This window comes from Dama dama, chromosome 15 (genome assembly GCF_033118175.1).
Source record: "Dama dama isolate Ldn47 chromosome 15, ASM3311817v1, whole genome shotgun sequence".
Lineage (NCBI taxonomy): Eukaryota > Metazoa > Chordata > Mammalia > Artiodactyla > Cervidae > Dama > Dama dama.
Window position 1 is genome coordinate 41,204,657 of NC_083695.1, and position 21,258 is coordinate 41,225,914.

At 37.4% G+C, this 21,258-nt stretch overlaps 1 pseudogene; it reads left to right on the forward strand.

The window, feature by feature from the left end:
- Positions 1-5,657: 5,657 nt before the first annotated feature.
- On the forward strand, positions 5,658-6,682 carry LOC133070649 (histone-lysine N-methyltransferase SETMAR-like; annotated as a pseudogene).
- The last annotated feature ends 14,576 nt before the right edge of the window (positions 6,683-21,258 follow it).

The window sequence follows — 21,258 nt, forward strand, 5'->3', positions numbered from 1 at the left end:
GAAAGCCCAGAGATAAATCCATGCACTAAGGACACCTTAGCTTTGACAAAGGAGGCAAGAATATACAATGGAGAAAAGACAATCTCTTTAACAAGTGGTGCTGGGAAAACTGGTCAACCATTTGTAATAGAATGAAACTAGAACACTTTCTAACACCATACACAAAAATAAACTCAAAATGGATTAAAGATCTAAATGTAAGACCAGAAACTATAAAACTCCTAGAGGAAAACATAGGCAAAACACTCTCTGATGTAAATCATAGCAGGATCCTCTATGACCCACCTCCCAGAGTAATGGAAATAAAAGCAAAAATAAACAAATGGGACCTAATTAAACTTAAAAGCTTTTGCACAATGAAGAAAACTATAAGCAAGGTGAAAAGACAGCCTTCAGAATGGGAGAAAATAATCGCAAATGAAGCAACTGACAAAGAATTAATCTCAAAAGTATACAAGAAACTCCTGCAGCTCAATTCCAGAAAAATAAGTGACAGACCTTACTTTTGATAACAATTGGGTTTCTCTTACTATCAATGCTCTATTACCATGAGAATCTCATTTAACTGTTTCATCATCTCTAAATTGTCATGATGATAATAGGTAAATATTTCTAATACTTACTTTGTGCTTAGAGCATCATGTGCATCATTTCCTTGAGCCTTACTACTAACGAGTTATGCATTATTACTTCACAGGTGATAAAACAGAAATAAAAGGATTGAACCTTGGCAGTGTGACTCACATTCATCTGCTTTCACAACTATTTATACTACCTCAGCATCATACTGAGCTCTCATACTACTGCTATTAGACTGGCCTTTTCCACTGTGGTATCTTAATAAAGAGTGCTTATGGGATAATTTTTGAAACAACTATGAGCATGTGTGTGTGCATATTGCTGTGGAGGGGATGTACATATTAATTCTAGAGTTTTGGCAATTGTCTACAGATCCTGAAACTCATCTTCCTCAGAAGTTTTGGCATGTCACTACATGCATATCATTTGCCATGTTTTCACAAAATCATAAATCTTTCAAGATGCACTGTACCTCACTTGCCAAAGAAAGATAGTTTAATCTCTACATGACCATGGAGTCTCTAATGTCAGCCACTGGGCATATAATATATACTAAATATATATTCTAAAGTCCCTTGGACTGCAAGGAGATCAAACTAGTCAACCCTAAAGGAAATCAACCCTAAATATTCATTAGAAGGACTGATGTTGAAACTGAAGCTCCAAAATTTTGGCCACCTGATGTGAAGTACTGACTCATTGGAAAAGACCCTGATCCTGGGAAAGACTGAAGGCAGGAGGAGAAGGGGATGAGAAGAGGACAAGATGGTTGGAAAACATTACTGTATCAATGGACATGAGTTTGAGCAAGCTCCAGGAGATGGTGAAGGACTGGAAAGCCTGTCGCACTGTAGTCTATGGGGTTGCAAAGTGTTGGGCACAACTGAGCAACTGAACAATAACAACAACAATATATGCTATCTTGTCTCTCTAAAAACAGTGCCACTCCCTCTCTCACTATACATGGCCATTCTTATTTTGAAGATGACTAGAACATTTACTATCATTTCTCATGCTCATAAGGTAGGGAAAATGTTAATGTTAAGAGAAGAGCTAATAAATGACCTAGAAGCACTTTACTGTCACATGTTGCCAAGACTGCGTGACACTGTGATTGTAAGCCAGAGAGTGGAGAGTGTAAGCAGTTCTTATTACACATGATTCTGTACATTTCAACCAAGGCCCTTATCACCTTTTTCTCTCTAGACTAAATCCTTCTAATTGTTTTGTTCTCATGTCATGTGTAAGTTTTGCCTCATTCCTGACAGTGTCTGTCCTCCTCCCATCATGTTAACAAGCTTACTCACTTAAAGAAGAGGGGGAACTGGGCCTAAATTAATGGAATTTTCTTGTTTCACATTCCTGAAAGGGTTTGCTTTTCTCCTATGTTAAAGTCTAGGTTTGGAATGGAACAAATGGGGTTCAGACAAACGAAGCATCATCATTCAAGAATCATCTGTCCATGCCAAGGTTTTAGTTGTCCCCACTTTTGGGTGACACAGAGTTCATAATAGCTTCTATTTACCCTCCAGGTTAAGAGAAATATCATACAGGCAAACAAGGGCTCTGTAAATAATCTTCAATCTAGAATCTTGGTTTTGAATTCTAAACATATGTCATGTAATCCTAACCTTAAAATTTTAGGCAGACATAAATAGCTGAGCTGGTAAAGAATCCATCTGCAATTCAAGAGACCCTGGGTTAGGAAGATCCCCTAGAGAAGGGATAGGTTACCCACACCACTACTATTGGGCTTTCCTGGTGGCTCAGATGGTAAAGGATCCACTGCAATGTGGGAGACCTGGGTTTGATCCCTGGGCTGGGAAGATCCCCTGGAGAAGTGAACAGCCACCCACTTCAGTAGAATTGCCTGGAGAATTTCATGGAAAGAGGAACCTGGCAGGCTACAGTCCATGGGGTTGTAAAGAGTGGGACACTACTGAGTGACTTTCACTTCACAACTCCATTTTAATGGAACATCTAACGTGACTTAATTATGAAAAGTTCTTTTGATCCATGTGGTCTGTTTACTAAATCACTTTATTTTTTGTTGTTTTTGTCTCGTTTTGTTTTTAGACACTTCATGTTTTACTATTATTGTTGCTATTCAGTTGCTCAGTCGTTTACCATTAAATTACTTCAGTGGATTTAACATTAAAAACAGGTTAATTCAGACTGCTAAAATTTAATACTTTGATCAGATTTTTCAAAACAAATCTGTTGCAAAATTTCAAAGAAAAATTTTATAAAACTTTGTATTATCTTTTGAGCATGGAAACAAAAGTTTGAAGAAAATAAACCATTATAGTTCATTCCGTAATAAATTCATGGTAGAGAGAATCAAGGAAGCAGTGTAAAAGTTCATATAGTGGTAGGAATTAATTCAGTGTCATATTACAGCAGCTATTCCCACAGGCTACTAAATACTATCTGTCCGCATATGAAACACTAGATGTTATTAAATACTATTCATCTGTATATTAATACTGTTATATATCTATATTCTATATGTAATAGACTCTGTTCTTTCCACGACCTATGTATAATTAAAACCCAGCACAGACCAGTCCAAAAGAAGAATTTATTTCAAAGAGGAAGTGACTCCAGAAGGCAATGAGCTCCTTGGAAGTATTCAGACAGAAAAGAGGCATGCATTGTGCGAAACCAAAATGGTACTTCAGATCAGATTTTTTTTTTTTTAAGACCAGTGTTGAAAGACCATCCTAACAGGTTTTTGCTCTGTCCTTGAGAAGTCTCTACCTTCTAAATAATGGAAATTGACAGGATATAAAGATAGAGCATATCTCTTTTCCCCAACAGCCATTTGCTCACATTCTAAGGAGGATAAACTCAAGAGATACTTGTCTCCTCTTTTGTAGAGCTATGTTGCTTCCATTCTAAAAGGAATAGAGTCTAGAGATGCCCCCTTCCTTTTTTTTTTTTTTTAAATCTTCCCTGATAGGCCTGCTTACACTGTAAGGTAGAGATCTGATTCCTCCCCAGGAGAGGATTTATTTACATCCAGCTTAAAAGATAAGATTTTTCTCTTTATCTTGGTCAGGGAGAATGGCAGGTATAAGAGCAGCTCAGTATACATTCTGAGTATTTAAACTTTGGAATTCTTCTCCTGTGGCACAAATCCCTTTGCATGGTCAGGTGACCTACTGTTTTTATTGCATCATCTCAGGGAATTTTCTCATTTTCACTGACCTTATTTTTTCTGCTTATTAGTTTTCTTATTGATTTATCTATTATATACCTTGCAAATGAATCAGAATTTTAATTCTGATTTTATGTTGTTTAACTTTTTTGGCTGAGTGACTAACACTTTTGGCAGAGACGTATATATATATTTTGGGGTAAATATATTAAAATTTTATTTTGTTTTTTGTCTCTGATACTCTTTTTTAAATCGACATGTTATTTTATTTCCATTAGAAGAATATTATCTATGTAAAATTTGGTCCAGTTTCTTTTCCTTTACCTTTACTACTTAAGCTTAAATGCTTTAACTTTACTCAAGTAAAAGCAGAATCATATCTGATATGAGAACTAAATATGCATCAAATTAAATTAATCCACATTAAATTAATAACTGTGGAACATTCTGAAAGAGATGGGAATACCAGACCACCTGACCTGCCTCTTGAGAAACCTGTATGCAGTTCAGGAAGCAACAGTTAGAACTGGACATGGAACAACAAACTGGTTCCAAATAGGAAAGGAGTACGTCAAGGCTGTATACTGTCACCCTGCTTATTTAACTTATATGCAGAGTACATCATGAGAAACGCTGGGCTGGAGGAAGCACAAGCTTGAATCAAGATTGCCGGGAGAAATATCAATAACCTCAGATAAGCAGATGACACCACCCTTATGGCAGAAACCAAAGAATAACTAAAGAGCCTCTTGATTAAAGTCAAAGAGAAGAGTGACAAAGTTGGCTTAGAGCTCAACATTCAGAAAACAAGGATCATGGCATCTGGTCCCATCACTTCATGGCAAATAGATGGGGAAACAGTGGAAACAGTGGCTGACTTAATCTTTTTGGGCTCCAAAATCACTGCAGATGGTGATTGCAGCCATCAAATTAAAAGATGCTAACTCCTTGGAAGGAAAGTTTTGACCAGCCTAGACAGCATATTAAAAAGCAGAGACATTACTTTGCAAACAATGGTCCACCTAGTCAAAGCTATGGTTTTTCCAGTAGTCATGTATGGATGTGAGAGTTGGACTATAAAGAAAGCTGAGCACCAAAGAATTGATGCCTTTGAACTGCGATGTTGGAGAAGACTCTTGAGAGTCCCTTGGACTGCAAGGAGATCCATTCAGTCCACCCTAAGGGAGATCAGTCCTGGGTGTTCATTGGAAGGACTGATGTTGAAGCTGAAACTCCAATACTTTGGCCACCTGATGCGAAGAGCTGACTCATTTGAAAGGCGGTTATGCTAGGAAAGATTGAGGGCAGGAGGAGAAGGGGAAGACAGAGGATGAGATGGTTGGATGGCATCACCGACTCAATGGACATGGGTTTGGATAGACTCCGGGAGTTGGTGATGGACAGGGAGGCCTGGCGTGCTGCTGTTCATAGGGTCGCAAAGAGTCAGACACGACTGAGTGACTGAACTGACTAATTGAATTGGATGTGCTTTTTATTATTTCTCAGGAATAGTAACTCATTTTTCCTACATGTTATTTCTCTTTACTTTTATTTTTCTGAGTTAACTATGTAGGGCATATCTGTTTTCCCACATCCAGTAATATGAGTGTTCTAGAAGTGTAATTTATAGTCAGTAACCAGATTCATCATTAGTCTTCATGTTCAATTCTCCTTATTATATGGTATTTCCATAATAGCTTCAGATATTTCAGTCAACCTTATACTTTTCAACAAAGATTGTGAAAATTATTAGGTTGGTGCAAAAGTAATTGTGGTTTTTGCATTGTTGAAATTTGCCATTTGATATTGGGATACATTCTCAATAAACGTAGTTATGCTATACATCATTCCAATGTGCATTTCTCAGTTTATGTTTTTCACTAATGACTTACTATTTGCTGTATGTTTATTTTAGACTATGGAAATGATGCTAGATACAAAGTAAATTCGAATGGTTTTCTTATTTGAGTTCAAAATGGGTTGTATAGCAGTGGAGACAACTTGCAACATCAACAACACATTCGGCCCAGAAGCTGCTAATGACTGTATAATGCAGTGGAGGGTCAAGAAGTTTTGCAAAGGAGACGAGAACCTTGAAGATGAGGAGCCTAGTAGCCAGCCACCAGAAGGTGACAATGACCAACTGAGAGCAATCATCAAAGATGATCCTTTTATAACCACACGAGAAGCTGGCCAAGAATTCAACATCAAACATTCTATGGTGGTTCAGTATTTGAAGCAAATGGAAGAGGTGAAAAACCTGATAAACGAGTACTTCATGAGTTGACTACAGATTTTTTTAAATGGTTGTTTTGAAGTGTCATCTTTGCTTATTCTACACAACAATGAGCCATGTCTAGACTGGATTGTGACTGCAACAAAGAGTGAATTTTATATGACAACCAGTGGTGACCAGTTCAGTGGCTGGACTGAGAAGAAGCTCCAAAGCACTTCCCATAGCCAAACTTACACCCCAAAAAGGACATAGTCACTGTTTGGTGGTGTGCTGATTGGCTGATCCACTACAGCTTTCTGAATCCTGGAGAAACCATTACATCTGAGAAGTAAGCTCAGCAAATTGATGAGATGAACCGAAAACTACACCCCCTGCAGCTACCATTGGTCAACAGCAAAGGCCTGATTCTCTGTGATGACACTTGACTGCACATCTCACAATCACCACTTCACAAGGTGAATGAATTAGGCTATGAGGTTTTGCTTCATCCACCGCATTCATCTAACCTCTCACCAACCAACTATCACTTCTTCAAGAATCTCAACAGCTTTTTGTAGGAAAAATGCTTCCACAATCAGCAAGATGCAGAAAATATTTTCCAAGAATTCATCAAATCTCAAAGCACAGATTTTTATGCTACAGAAATAAGCAAATTTATTTCTCATTGGCAAAAATGCATCAATTGTAATGGTTCTTATTGTGATTAATAAAGATATGTTTGAACCTTTAGCTATAATGATTTAAAATTCAATGTCTCAAACTGCAATTACTTTTGCACCAACCTAACAGAAAACAGTTTTGTTCCTGAACAGGATTTTTTTTTTCTTTTGCCTTTTCCTGCCTTTCAGTTCTAGGAAGCTGGACAGGAAAATTGTGAAAGAAACTAGGAGACCTCACTGACTAGTTGATGGTTACCCCTTGCTTCATCACTCCTGACTTCATCCTGAGTTTTCAAGAACCACTGAATCAAAAAGTTTTGAGAATACCACCCTGATTGTGTCCAAGGGAGAAAGAATGCAGAGTTTGTGGACTTAATGCTCCAAATACCCTCCCTTCAAAAAAAGTCTAACAAAATGCAGTTTTTCAAGTATTTATTCACTCATCCATTTGTTTGACTATGTGTTTATTTCTTCAGTTAGCAGTTGGAGGCACTTAACTGGTCTATTCTCCTCGACTCTGATGTCCTGCAACCTGTTTTTGCCAGAATGGCCTTTTCCAAGTACAAACTGGGTCATGTTTAATATCCATTATGTCCCACCAGGCCCCAACTTCCTTTAATGAAAAACACCCAATGCACTGCATTTTTAACCTGAGCTGCAAGACCTGACAATCTACACTCTCATTTTGGTACATCTAACTGTATTTATATTAGAAGATTTATCTTATATATCTATTGGTAACCTGCAACCCAGAGAAGCTGCAGAGGACACAGGTGCAAAGTATCATTCTCTTTGGCATCAACATCCACATCTGTAAAACTGATACTTTATTCTATATCAAACACACCCAGAGTTTCATAAGTAAGTGAAATACAATTCTAAATACAGAGCACCTCAAATGCTATGTGTTTATGTATATATGTGCATGTATGTATATAATATTTTATATGATAGTAACAGAGTAAATATATTTGTTTAGTGGTTATATAATATGAAACATATTGTTCCAAGGTGATTAACCAAGTAATGATTGACTCACAGTGAAAAGATCCCTTATATTTGCAACACAAACACTTTATATCAAAATGTAATTTATATACTATATTAAAAATAAATAGAAAAATTGTTTTTCTCTCAATCCCATAGATGGCTCATGTATCATTCTTTACCCAATACTGTTTGATTGATATTGCCTGATTGAAGTACTTCACTGGGAAGGATTATGATAGTAATTTATGGAAGAGTAGCTATCATGGGGGTAGAAGAGTGGCAGCTTAAGCATTTACTATTGCTAGCTATATTTATTCTGCAAGTTCTCTGAAGTTCGAAAACTCAGTCATTACAACTACATGTCTCAGAAGAGAAGGAGGACCTCTTCCTGATGGCTTAAGCAAAAATCCAGGGCTGATTCTGATTAGTTCCATTCAGATCAAATGTTCACCTCATATGACTGAGATCCCTATAAAATCAAAGAGGAGCAAATACTCCAAAAGGACATTAAATGCTGTTGGATAAAAAGTAATATATCTATGGCCCCTGACCTTCAAAATAACCTTTGGAGGCAATGTGTGAGGGAATAACCTTAACTATGTGTGTTAGTGCTAAACACTGAATCCAAGGCCCCTCTCTTCCAGCCCAGAGCTTCTCACTTCTCATTTATCTCCTGTTGTTCTCATTCTTCTAACAGGGATCTGTGGGAGTTCCTAGTTCTTACAAAGAAAACCTGTCATAACAAGATCTAAATAGTCAGAAAGATATTCATTAGAACCACTTAGCATGATTTTAGTCAAATTAAAATCAGAAATGTAAAATTTTCTCTTGATTTCCCAGAATCAGGATGACTCAGATAAATGCTGTCAAAGTGGTTAAGATATGTTCTTAAAGTGCTTTGTTCCCATATATAAAAATTAATAAATGAAAGCACAATAAGAACATTTACATTTGGGGGACCTAAGGTTATTTTGAGGAATTAAGTGTTAATTAATGTAACTGTGATAAGACAGTCCACAATTTATCTCAACATGGATATTATATGTTCCTCTTCCTTATAATTATACCTGCCACAGCAATAGGGGATACTTTTAGAGACATGTCTGTGAATGCACAGTTCTCTGACTTGTTAAGATGGGTATAATAATGTTCACACACATTGGTCCCCTCCACAATTATAACTCCAGCTCCTTTACCCTACTAGGGCAGGAGAAGAAACAGCATGGGTCGCTGACAGTGTACCTTCTAGATTCCTGTGACTTCTGAAGGTTCCACATTTTCTCCCTTCCCTGAGGGATTTCAGATTTCATATATTTTCTCTGTGTGGCTTTGCTGCTGCTGAAGCCATCTGTTCTTTGCTTCTTGAGTTTCAGCTCTCCCCCCATTTTTTCTCTTTTTCTCAGCTGCCCTTTGTATTCCCTCCTTCAGAAGAATTTGCATCTCTCTGGATGTTTTGGGGAGTTTATTCCCCATGGAAAGGTATAATCAAATCAGACAATCTTTGAAATATAGGGATTCTCAGTGGACAGACGATTTTATAGCATGCAGTGAGGAGCTTGGTTTGATTGTCAACTTTCTCACCAGAGGGCAAGTTCCTAATTCTACCCTTCTCTTATATGTCCTGCTTCCTTTAGTTAACCTGCCCAAGATTACTGTCAAGTTTTTACTTCTCATTTTGAAACATCATGAGTTCACTTGAGCTTTCTTCTCAGATTCTCAAGGATCCTCTGAGGAATAGTAATAAAAGTAGCCAAACTATTTATTTACCAGGGTCTAGTTTAATCCTGGTACATATATCAATCCCTTTCCTCTGCCCAACAAACATATATGGTGGTTGTTATTATAAGCCTCAATTTCTGATGAAGTAAATTAGGCTAGAGAAATTACACAACTGTCCAACGTGACAGAAGTATAAGTGGAGAAACTGTCAAAACCAAGTATCTATGGTAATGAGGGTAGGCTAAACTGTTCTAACAGCCTCCCAAATGTACAATGATGAGAACCTATCAGGTCATTTATTTTTTCCATATTGCCAAGGTGGCATTCTTCCTGTTGAGTGAGACAATTTACACTTCTCAATAGTTAAGGGATCCAGGATCCTTCATCTCTCAGGATTTTTCATCATCTGTATCCAGTTAGTAGAGGGAAAAGAACATGGTGGTGCACAAGTGGAAAGTTTTCATAGGTCAAGCACAATTACTGATCCTTATACTCCATTGTCCAGATCTCAGCAACTAAGCCACAACTAATTGCAAATAAGGATGAGAAAGTAACCCAGGGATATAAGAAGAGACACAGTTAGCAGTCCATAACAGGGACCTCCTAAGATCCCATATTTTCCACAATGAATTTTTTTTAAGTGAATCTCACCAATAAAACAAATAAAATAAATCAATATAAAAAACTTTCAAGGAGACAGTGACCATACAATACAATGCATGACACACAGGTTGATCAATACTGATTGAATGAAGAAATACAACCTTCTATATCTACCTCTGAAGACATATGGGATCACATATCACTTACATGTTTGCTTCATATTTGTTGTGATTTTTGAAATAAGTGATATTTTAATATTTGTTATTAGATAATGTATCTATGACGGTCTTATGAAATGCAAATTCAGTAGTTTCATACGAGATAGTGGTTCCCATGGGTGACAAATTAGGCTTGTTAGAACAATCCCCTACCTTCTTTTAACTTCAAATACCCTGAGGGGGGAAAATATGTTTGTGGGGTAATTTGTTTCTTCATTAAGAGATATGCTATGCTGCAAAATGTAACAACAATTTGATTTATATTGTGCAATGCTACATAAATTAAGCACACAACATATAACACATATTTTCTTTGTGCAGTGGCCTTTCTCTTTAAATAGCTTTTAGTTTGCTGTAATAAAAGAATATTATGATTTCATAGGCACAGCCTAAGAAAGAAATTTAATTACCATGAGCAATTTCAAAATTCATTTAAGTCTCACAATGAAATATTTTATGGATAGTTAAGGTAGTAAATTATTGATTGGCTAATCAAATCCTCAATTACTGAATAACTGATAAGTTGTCATCTCTCCAATAACAGATATTCTCTGAATGCAACTGCCAACCTGAATCCCCATCAGCATCCATCACAGCCGTTACACACTTAGGATTTCTTAAATCTCTGCCATTCATTTCTATTCCTAGCCTTGGTTTACATGTTCTGTTTACAATCACACCCACTCTAGATCAGGCTCCTTTTCATGGATGTCTAACATGCCTGGAGAGTCAACAAGATACCATCAACAAGTGCAAAGACTCCGAGAGTAATTATCATCAGGTTGGTTGATTTTCTGTCTCAGGCCCAACCACATGTTTAATATGACAAGATTTCTGGTGACTCAACTCAGTCAAACCTTGAGTTTGGGGACTCTCAGGCTGATAGGCTATTGGGAATCCCCTACCAGCTAGTTAAGTAAATTGTGTTATTTGTTTACTCCTATTATACCCATTGTCTAGTGTTACAATAATAAAATAATTATGACTGATAGTAGTGTAAAAAAAATAAGGAAAAACCAAGTCTTGAATAAAACAAAAGAGCAACAATTCAAGTCCATGTTTTAGAGAACTAATGATAATTCCACCTTTTTCACAGCCTTCATGTTTGTTCATCCAACTTCTATTCTTACTGATTCAACAAATATTTACTACACAAAATATTGAATGACTTCTGCCTTTACAGAATTTTATACAGCAGCAGCATACAGGGGATAAAGGCAAACATATAGGCAACTTATAAAAAGGAATAAATCATTTGATAGATGATTAGAGGGAATTGGGGAGTAAAGAAAAAGGAGAATAGAACCAGATGAGTTCTATCTATAGTCAAAATTATCTTTCTGACCAAAGTGATATTTAAAATGAGAACTGAAGATATAGAAACAGTGTGGAGAATATTCTATGTCAGGGTTTACAAAACTCTACTTATATGCCTACCAAGTTCATGATCTTTGAATATTCACATATAAAATATTATCAACAAACTTATTTTATGAATTTATGTTTAAAATTTAACATTGTTTTAAAAGACATATCATTCCTATAAGAAAAATCAAAATCATCTATGTAAGCAGAAGGGATTTCTGAAAATAAGTACATTGACACTGAGCATACAATTAAATCTTAGCTAATCACTACCTTCTACAGACTTCTGAGCCTCAGACCTTTTCTCTCCCAGTATAAAGGGGATATTAGCAATCACAGTGTTAAGCCAAATAAATAATTACATTCACTAGAATGGAAGCAAGACTTATTAAGTCTTATTTAATAAGCTGTGACAAACCTAGACAGCATATTTAAAAGCAGAGACATGACTTTGTGAACTAAAGTCCATGTAGTCAAAGCTATGGTTTTTCTAGTAGTCGTGTATGGATGTGAGAGCTTGACCATTATAAAAGCTGAGCACCAAGAATTGATACTTTTGAACTGTGGTGTTGGAGAAGACACTTGAGAGTCCCTTAGACTGCAAGGAGATCAAACCAGTCAATCCTAAAGGAAATCAGTACTGAATATTCATTGGAAGGACTGATCCTGAAGCTGAAGCTCCAATACTTTGGCCACCTGATGCGAAGAACTGACTCATTTGAAAAGACCCTGATGCTGGGAAAGATTGAGGGCAGGAGGAGAAGGGAATGACAGAGGATGAGATGGTTGGATGATATCACCAACTCAGTGAACATTTGTTTGAGCAATTTCTGGAAGTTGGTCATGGACAGGGAAGACAGGCATGCTGCAGTCCATGGGGTTGCAAAGAGTCAGACATGACTGAGTGACTGAATGGAACTGAAGACTTTTGAAAATGATCTAATTAGAGTATAACTTTTCTTATACTATCATATAACAATATTCAAAGCTCTGTTTGAGCATCAGTTAAAAATGATTTTGCAAACTGCTGGTGGTACATGTCTTACATCTACAGAGATAGAGCTCTAGACATAGAGGAGACCAGAGGTTTGGGTCTAGAAGCAGCACAGAAAAAGTAACTTTTGAAAAACTTGGAATCATAGATTAGAATTTGAACATGATTAGGCGAGAGTAAAATGCCTGAGTTGGAGATAAAAAGAGTAAAAGGTGATGTGATCAGGCAGGGATTTCTAAACTATGTTCAGAGACCTTTTGAGGATCAGTAGTGTATTGCTGCTGCCAAGTCACTTCAGTCGTGTCCAACTCTGTGAGACCCCATAGACAGCAGCCCACCAGGCTCCCCCATGCCTGGGATCCACCAGGCAAGAACACTGGAGTGAGCTGCCATTTCCTTCTCCAATGCATGAAAGTGAAAAGTGAAAGTGAAGTCGCTCAGTCGCGTCCAACTCTTAGCGACCCCATGGACTGCAGCCTACCAGGCTCCTCCATCCATGGGATTTTCCAGGCAAGAGTATTGGAGTGGGGTGCCATTGCCTTCTCTGCAGTAGTGTATTAGGGCAGCACAATTCTGATTAAGAGGATGGTTTGGATTGGGATAAGGAGCCATTTCCCCAGCAATTTTCAATGTGCTCATCACCACTACTCCTGCTTTGGTCATGCCATGAGTTTTTGACTAATAGGCATAAATTTTATAATTCATTTAACATGTGATGGATGTTCAGGTTATGACTGCAGAATTAACAGGCTGTAAGCTTGCTCCTAGGCAAAAAAGATTATAGACATCAAATCAATGAAAAATGAATGGGCTCATTTAAATCTCAAAAAGGAATATTAATAGAAAGCTATCCCTTTCAAGGGCCTAATTCTCAAAATGTTTTCTAAATTAATTAAGAAAGGGTATTTTTAAAAACAATATATACAAGAAAAATAGTTGAGATCTAAGAATAATTCACTTAATGCAGAAAAAAATATATATATATATATGAAAAAACTAAGTGTTAGTCACTCAGTTGTGTCCAACTCTTTGTGACCCTGTGGATTGTAACCCACCAGACTCCTCTGTCCATGGAATTCTCCAGGCAAGAAAACTGGGTGGGTAGCCATTTCCTTCTCCAGGGGATCATCCTGACCCAGGGATTGAACTTGTGCCTCCTGCATTGCAGGTAGATTCTTTACCATCTGAACCACCAAGAAACCTAATATATATATTTAAATGTCTTGAGTGTACTGAGACACCTGCTCCTTTTTCTCTTTGAGCTAAGAACTTCTTCCTAGAAACAAGGTGAAAACCTTGGAATAAAGTGAGGAAAATTCTACAACTTTATTCTAGTTTTATAAATAGTTGTGTGCTATATAGAGGTTCAGTGGTACAAAAGAGACTTAACCTTATGCCCATAAGTGATTTCGTGTTACAGAATGAATAGCCTAGTTGCACAAACCCTAGTTAGTGTAAAGCAGGGCTCAGTAATAGAAACTAGCTTTTTCAGACTATAATTAAAAATGAATGAAAGAACAAAGATCCAAAATCTATGGGATGCAGCAAAAGGAATTCTAACAGGGATGTTTAGAACTGTACAATTAGGAAACAAGAAAAATCACAAAGAAGCAACCTAACCTTACACCTAAAGTAACTAGAGAAAGAACAAAGAAAACCCAAAGTTAGTATAAGGAAAGAAATCACAAATCAGTTCAGTTCACTACTTCAGCTGTGTCCAACTATTTGCGACCCCATGTACGGCAGCACACTAGGATTCCCTGTCCATCACCAGCTCCAGGAGCCTACTTAAACTCATGTCCATTGCGTCAGTGATGCCATCCAACCATCTTATCTACTGTCGTCCCCTTCTCCTGCCTTCAATCTTTCCTAGCATCAGGGTCTTTTCAAATGAGTCGGTTCTTCCCATCAGGTGGCCAAAGTATTGGAGCTTCAGCTTCAGCATCAGTCCTTTCAATGAATATTCAGGACTGATTTCCTTTAGGATCGACTGGTCAGATCTCCTTGCTGTGCAAGGGACTCTCAAGAGTCTTCTCCAACACCACAGTTCAAAAGCATCGATTCTTCGGAGCTCACCTTTTTTGTAGTCCAACTCTCACATTCATACATGACTACTGGAAAAACCAAAACTTTGACTAGACGGACCTTTGTTGTCAAAGTAATGTCTTTGCTTTTTAATAAGCTGTCTAGATTGGTCATGACTTTTCTTGCAAGGAGCAAGCGTCTTTTAATTTCATGACTACAGTCACCATCCACAGTGAATTTGGAGCTCCACCCCCCCCCAAAAAAAGTCTCTCACTCTTTCCATTGTTTCCCCATCTATTTGCCATGAAATGATGGGACAAGACGCCATGATATTAGTTTTCTGAATGTTGAATTTTAAGCCAACTTTTTCACTCTCCTCTTTCATTTTCATTAAGAGGCTCTCTAGCTCTTCTTTGCTTTCTGCCAGAAGTGTGGTATCATCTGCATATCTGAGGTTATTGATATTTCTCCCTGCAATCTTGATTCCAGCTTGTGCTTCTTCCAGTCCAGCATTTCTCATAATTTACTCTGCATATAAATTAAATAAGCAGGATAGTAATATACAGCCTTGATGTACTCCTTTCCCGATTTGGAACCAGTCTGTTGTTCCATGTCCAGTTCTAACTGTTGCTTCTTGACCTGCATACATGTTTCTCAGGAGGCAGGTCAGGTGGTCTGGTATTCTCATCTCTTGAAGAATTTTCCACAGTTTGTTGTGACCCACAGAGTCAAAGGCTTTGGCATAGTCAATAAAGCAGAAGTAGGTGTTTTTCTGGAGCTCTCTTGCTTTTTCAATGATCCAACAGACGTTGACAATTTGATCTCTGGTTCCTCTGCCTTTTCTAAATCCAGCTTGAACATCTGAGTGTTCATTGTTCATATACTGTTGAAGCCTGGCTTGGACAATGTTGAGTATTACTTTGCTAGCATGTAACATGAGTGCTATTGTGTGGTAGTTTGAACACTCTTTGGCATGGCCTTTCTTTGGGATTGGAATGAAAACTGACCTTTTCAAGTCCTGTGGTAACTGCTGAGTTTTCCAGTTTGTTGGCATATTGAGTGCAGTACTTTCAGAGCATCATCTTTTAAGATTTGAAATAACTCAAATGGAATTCCATCACCTCCACTAGCTTTGTTCATAGTGGCGCTTCCTAAGGCCCATTTGACTTTGCATTCGAGGAAGTATGGCTCTAGGTGTATGATCACACCATTGTGGTTATCTGGGTCATGAATATCTTTATATAGTTCTTCTGTGTATTCTTGCTACCTCTTCTTAATATCTTCTGCTTCTGTTAGAAGAGGAAACACTTCTGTCCTTTATTGTGCTCATCTTTGCATGAAATGTTCCCTTGGTATCTCTAATTTTCTTGAAGAGATCTCTAGTTTTATGGATGGAGGTTCAAGACATTGTACAGGAGGCAGTGATCAAGACCACCCCCAAGAAAAAGAAATGCAAAAAGAGTTGTCTGAAGAGGCCTTACAAATAGCTGAGAAAAGAAGAGAAGCTAAAGGCAAAGGAGAAAAGGAAAGATATACCCATTTGAATGCAGAGTTCCAAAGAATAGCAAAGAGAGATAAAAAAAAACCTTTCTCAGTGATCAATGCAAAGAATTAGAGGAAAGCAATAGAATGGAACACACTAGAGATCTCTTCAGGAAAATTAGAGATACCAATCATAAATATAAGAGCAAAAATAAATGAAATAGAAATGAAGAAAGCAGGAAAGATTAATGAAACTAAAAGCTAGGTTTTTTTAAAATTGTATTCATAGTTCTTTATTAATTATCCATTTATATATGTGATTGACTTAGTAGACTCTTAATGAAAGTTGGTTCTTCATGTTTTAACACCACACACAAAAATAAACTCAAAATGGATTAAAGATTTAAATCTAAGACCAGAAACCATAAAACTCTTAGAGGAAAATATAGGCAAAACACTCCCTGACATAAATCACAGCAAGATCCTCTATGACCCTCCTCCCAGAGTAATGGAAATAAAAATGAAAACAAACAAATGGGACCTAATTAAACTTGAAAGCTTTTGCACAACAAGGAAAACTATAAGCAAGGTCAAAAGGCAGCCTTCAGAATGGGAGAAAATAATAGCAAACAAAGCAACTGACAAAGAATTAATCTCCAAAATATACAAGCTGCTCATATACCAGAAAAATGAACAACTCAATCAAAAAGTGAAAAGTGAAGCAAAGAACTGAACATTTCTCCAAAGAAGACATACAGATGGCTAATAAACAAATGAAAGATGCTTAACATCACTCATTATTAGAGAAATGCAAATGAAAACCACAGTGAGGTACCATCTCACACCAGTCAGAATGGCTGCCATCAAAAAGTCTACAAACAATAAACGCTGGAGAGGGTATGGAGAAAAGGGAACCCTTTTACACTGTTGATGTGAATGAAAACTGGTGCAGCCACTATGGAGAACAGTGTGGAGATTCCTTAAAAACTGGAAATAGAACTGCCATATGACCCAGCAATCCCACTGCTGGGCATACAGGAAACCAGAACTGAAAGAGACACATGTACCCCAATGTTCATTGCAGCAGTGTTTATAATAGCTAGGACATGGAAGCAACAGATGTCCATTGGCAGACAAATGGGTAAGGAAGTTGTGGTACATATACATAGTGGAATATTACTCAGCTTTACAAAGAATTTGAGTCAGTTCTAATGAGGTGGATGAAACTGGAGCCTATTATACAGAATGAAGTAAGTCATAAAGAGAAACACCAATATGGTATATTAATGCATATATATACAGAATTTAGAAAGATGGTAAGGATGATCCTATATGCAAGGCAGCAAAAGAGACACAGATGTAAGGAAGAGACTTTGGACTATATGAGAGAAGGCGAGGGTGGGATGACACGAGAGCTGCTGCTGCTGCTAAGTCGCTTCAGTCATGTCCAACTCGATGCGACCCCATAGACGTCAGCCCACCAGGCTCCTCTGTCCCTGGGATTCTCCTGGCAAGAACACTGGAGTGGGTTGCCACTGCCTTCTCCTGATATGAGAGAACAGCACTGGAATATGTATATTACCATATGCAAAATAGATGACCAGTGACCAGCGCAAGTTTGATGCATGAAGCAGGGCACTCAAAGCCAGTGCTCTGGGACAATCCAGAGGGATAGGTGGGGAGGAAAGTGGGGGGTTCAGGATAGGGGTACTTGTGTACCTGTGGCTGATTCATGTCAATATATAGCCAAAACCACCTCAATATTGTAAAGTAATCATCCTCCAATTAAAATAAATATTTTTTTTAAAGTTGGTTCTTTGAAAACATAAACAAAATTGATTTATCTATTTTGGGGGAAATAAAGGAGAAGGCTCAAATCAATAAAATTATAAATAAAAAGGAGACATTACAGTGGACATCACAGAAATACAAAGGATATATTACACATTGGTGAAGCCACTATGGAAAAGAGTATGGAAATTTCTCAAAAAATTGAAATAGAAGTACCACATAACCCAACAATTCCATTCCTGGGTAGATATCCAAACAAAACAAAAACATTAATTTGAAAAGGTACATATATCCCAGTACTCATAGCAGCATTATTTCCAATTGCCAAAATATGGCAATTACCTAAGTGTCCATCAACTAGTGAATGGATAAGAAGATATTGTGTGTACACACACACAATGGACTACTACTCAACCATAAAAAAGAAGGACTTTTTAACATTTGCAGCAACATGGATGGACTTGAAGAGCATTATGTTAAATGAAATGTCAGAGAAAAACAAATACTATGTGATGTCACTTATGTGTGAAATCTAAAAAGTACAAAAATCTAGTAAACATTAAAAAAAAGAAGCAGGCTCACAGAGAACAAACTAGTGGTTACCAGTGGGAAGGGGGAGAGATAACACAGAAGTAGGGTAGTAAGAGGTACAAACTACTAGGTATAAAATAAGGTATAAGGATATAAAGTAAAACATGGAGAATAAAGCCAATATTTTATCATTATAAATGGTGTATAACTTAAAAATTATAAATCACTATTTTGTACAAATAAAACTTGTATGATACTGTCTAGCAACTACATCTCAATAAAAAAAAAATTGGGAAAAAAACAAAACAAACAAAAAAAGAGACCACTACAAGCAAGTATATGCCATAAAAATGGAAAACCTGGAAAAACTGGACAAATTCTTAAAAAGTATAACCTTCCAAGACTGAACCAGGAAGAAATAGAAAACATGAACAGACCAATGACAAGTACTAAAATTGAAACTATGATTTAAAAACTCCCAACAAGCAACAGCCAATGATGAGATGGCTTTACAGGCAAATTCTATCACATTCAAGAAAAGTTAACACCTACTTTTCTGAAACTCTTCCAAAAAATTTCAGAGGAAGGAATACTCACAAACTCATTCTATGAGGCCAACAATAGCCTGACACCAAAACCAGGAAAAGATACCACATAAAAACAAAAACACAGGCCAACACTGATTAAGTATAGATGCAAAAATCCTCAACAAAATTCTAGCAATCCAAATCCAACAATACATTAAAAGGGTAATATACCATATCAAGTGGGATTTAGCCCCAGGGATGTAAGAATTTTTCATTATCTACAAATCAATCAGCGTGATATACCACACCAAAAAAAAAGAAGAATAAAAACTATATGATCATCTCAATACATGCAGAAAAATCTTTTGACAAAATTCAACATCCATTTATGATAAAAACTCTATAGAAAGTGAACATAGAGGGCTCATTCCTCAACATAATGAAAACCATATATGACAAATGTACAGTTAACATCATACTCAATGATGAAAAGTTGAAAGCACTCCTCTAGATCAGGAACAAAGCAAGGATGTCCACTGTAATCACTTTTACTCAAAATAGCTTTGGAAGTCTTCAATACAGCAATCAGAAAAGAAATAGAAATAAATGGAATCCAAGTTGGAAAAGAAGTTGTTGTCACTGTTTGCAGATGACATGATACTATACATAGAAAATCCTAAAGATGCTACCAGAAAACTATTAGAGCTATCAATGAATCTGTAAAGTTGCAGATTACAAAATTAATACACAAAATCTGTTGCATTTCTATACATCAGCAAAAGATCAGAAAGAGAAATTCAATAAACTATCTCATTTACCTTCATATCAAAAAAATAAAATACCTAGGAATAAGCCTACCTAGTGGGACAAAAATCTGTACTCTGAAACTATAAGACACTGATGAAAGAAATCAAAGATGACACAAAAAGATGGAAAGATATACTATGTTCAATACTGTCAAAACGACTATACTACCCAAGGCAATCTATAGATTCAATGCAATCCCTATCAAAATATCAATAGCATTTTACAAAGAACCAGAACTTAAAACCTTAAAGTTTGTATGGAGACACAAAAGACCCTGAATCAGCCCTAGTGCAGCCAGAGGCAATGGTGAGGCCAGGGAGCCCTCCACACCCCACAGCTCCTGGGTGGTGGATTGGCCTTAAGACAGCCAGTAGAGATGCCAGGAAGCACTCCGCTCCTGGCTTCTGGGCATCCTCCAACATGGATTGGCTCCAGCCAACAACTCCAGCAGGGCCTTTGCCCAGGGCCCTGAGCAGCACGTTGGCCAATACCCAGGGGCCGCAGAAGATTTACACACTCAAGAGGACAAGCAGTGGGACAACCAGTGTGCCAGGCATGTCCTACGGCTATGTGCAGCAACTGATGGGCACGCCCCTGCTAGCCAGGCCTGGCAAAACATGGTCCATTGGAGAAGGGAATGGCAAACCACTTCAGTATTCTTGCCTTGAGGACTCCATGAACAGGATGAAAAGGTAAAAAGACATGACGCCAAAAGGTGAGCTTCCCAGGTAGGTACGTGTCCAAAGTGCTATAGGAAAAGAGCAGAGAAATAGCCCCAGAAAGAATGAAGATGCTGAGCCAAAGCAGAAATGACGCCCAGTTGTGGATGTGTCTGGTGGTGAAAGTAAAGCATGATGCTGTAAAGAACAATATTGCACAGAAACTGGAATATTAGGCCCATTAATCAAAGTGAATTGGATGTGGTTAAACAGGAGATGACAAGAGTGAATGTCGAAATTTTAAGAATCAGTAAACAAAAATGGATGGGAATGGGTAAATGACTAGTATATCTATAACTGTGGGCAAGAATCCCTTAGAAGAAATGGAGTAGCCCTCATAGTAAAAAAAAAGAGTCTAAAATGCAATACTTGGGTGCAATCTCAAAAATGACAGAATGGCCTCAGTTTGTTTCCAAGGCAAACCATTCAACATCACAGTAATCCAAGTCTATGCCCCAACAACTAATGCCAAAGAAGCTGAGGTCAAATGGTTCTAGGAAGACCTACAAGACTGTCTAGAACTAACACCAAAAAAGAACTCCTTTTAATCATAGGGAAATGAAATGCAAAAGTAGGAAGTCATGAGATATCTGGACGGGCAAATCTGGCCTTGGAGTACAAAATGAAGCAGGGCAAAGGCTAACAGAATTTTGCCAAGAGAATGCACTGGTCATAGCAAACACCTTCTTCCAACAACACAAGAGACAACTCTACATATGGTCATCACCAAATGGTCAATACAGAAATCAGATTGATTATACTGATTGCAGTCAAAGATAGAGAATATCTATACAGTCAGCAAAAACAAGACCTGGAGCTGACTGTATCTCATACCATCAACTTCTTATTGCAA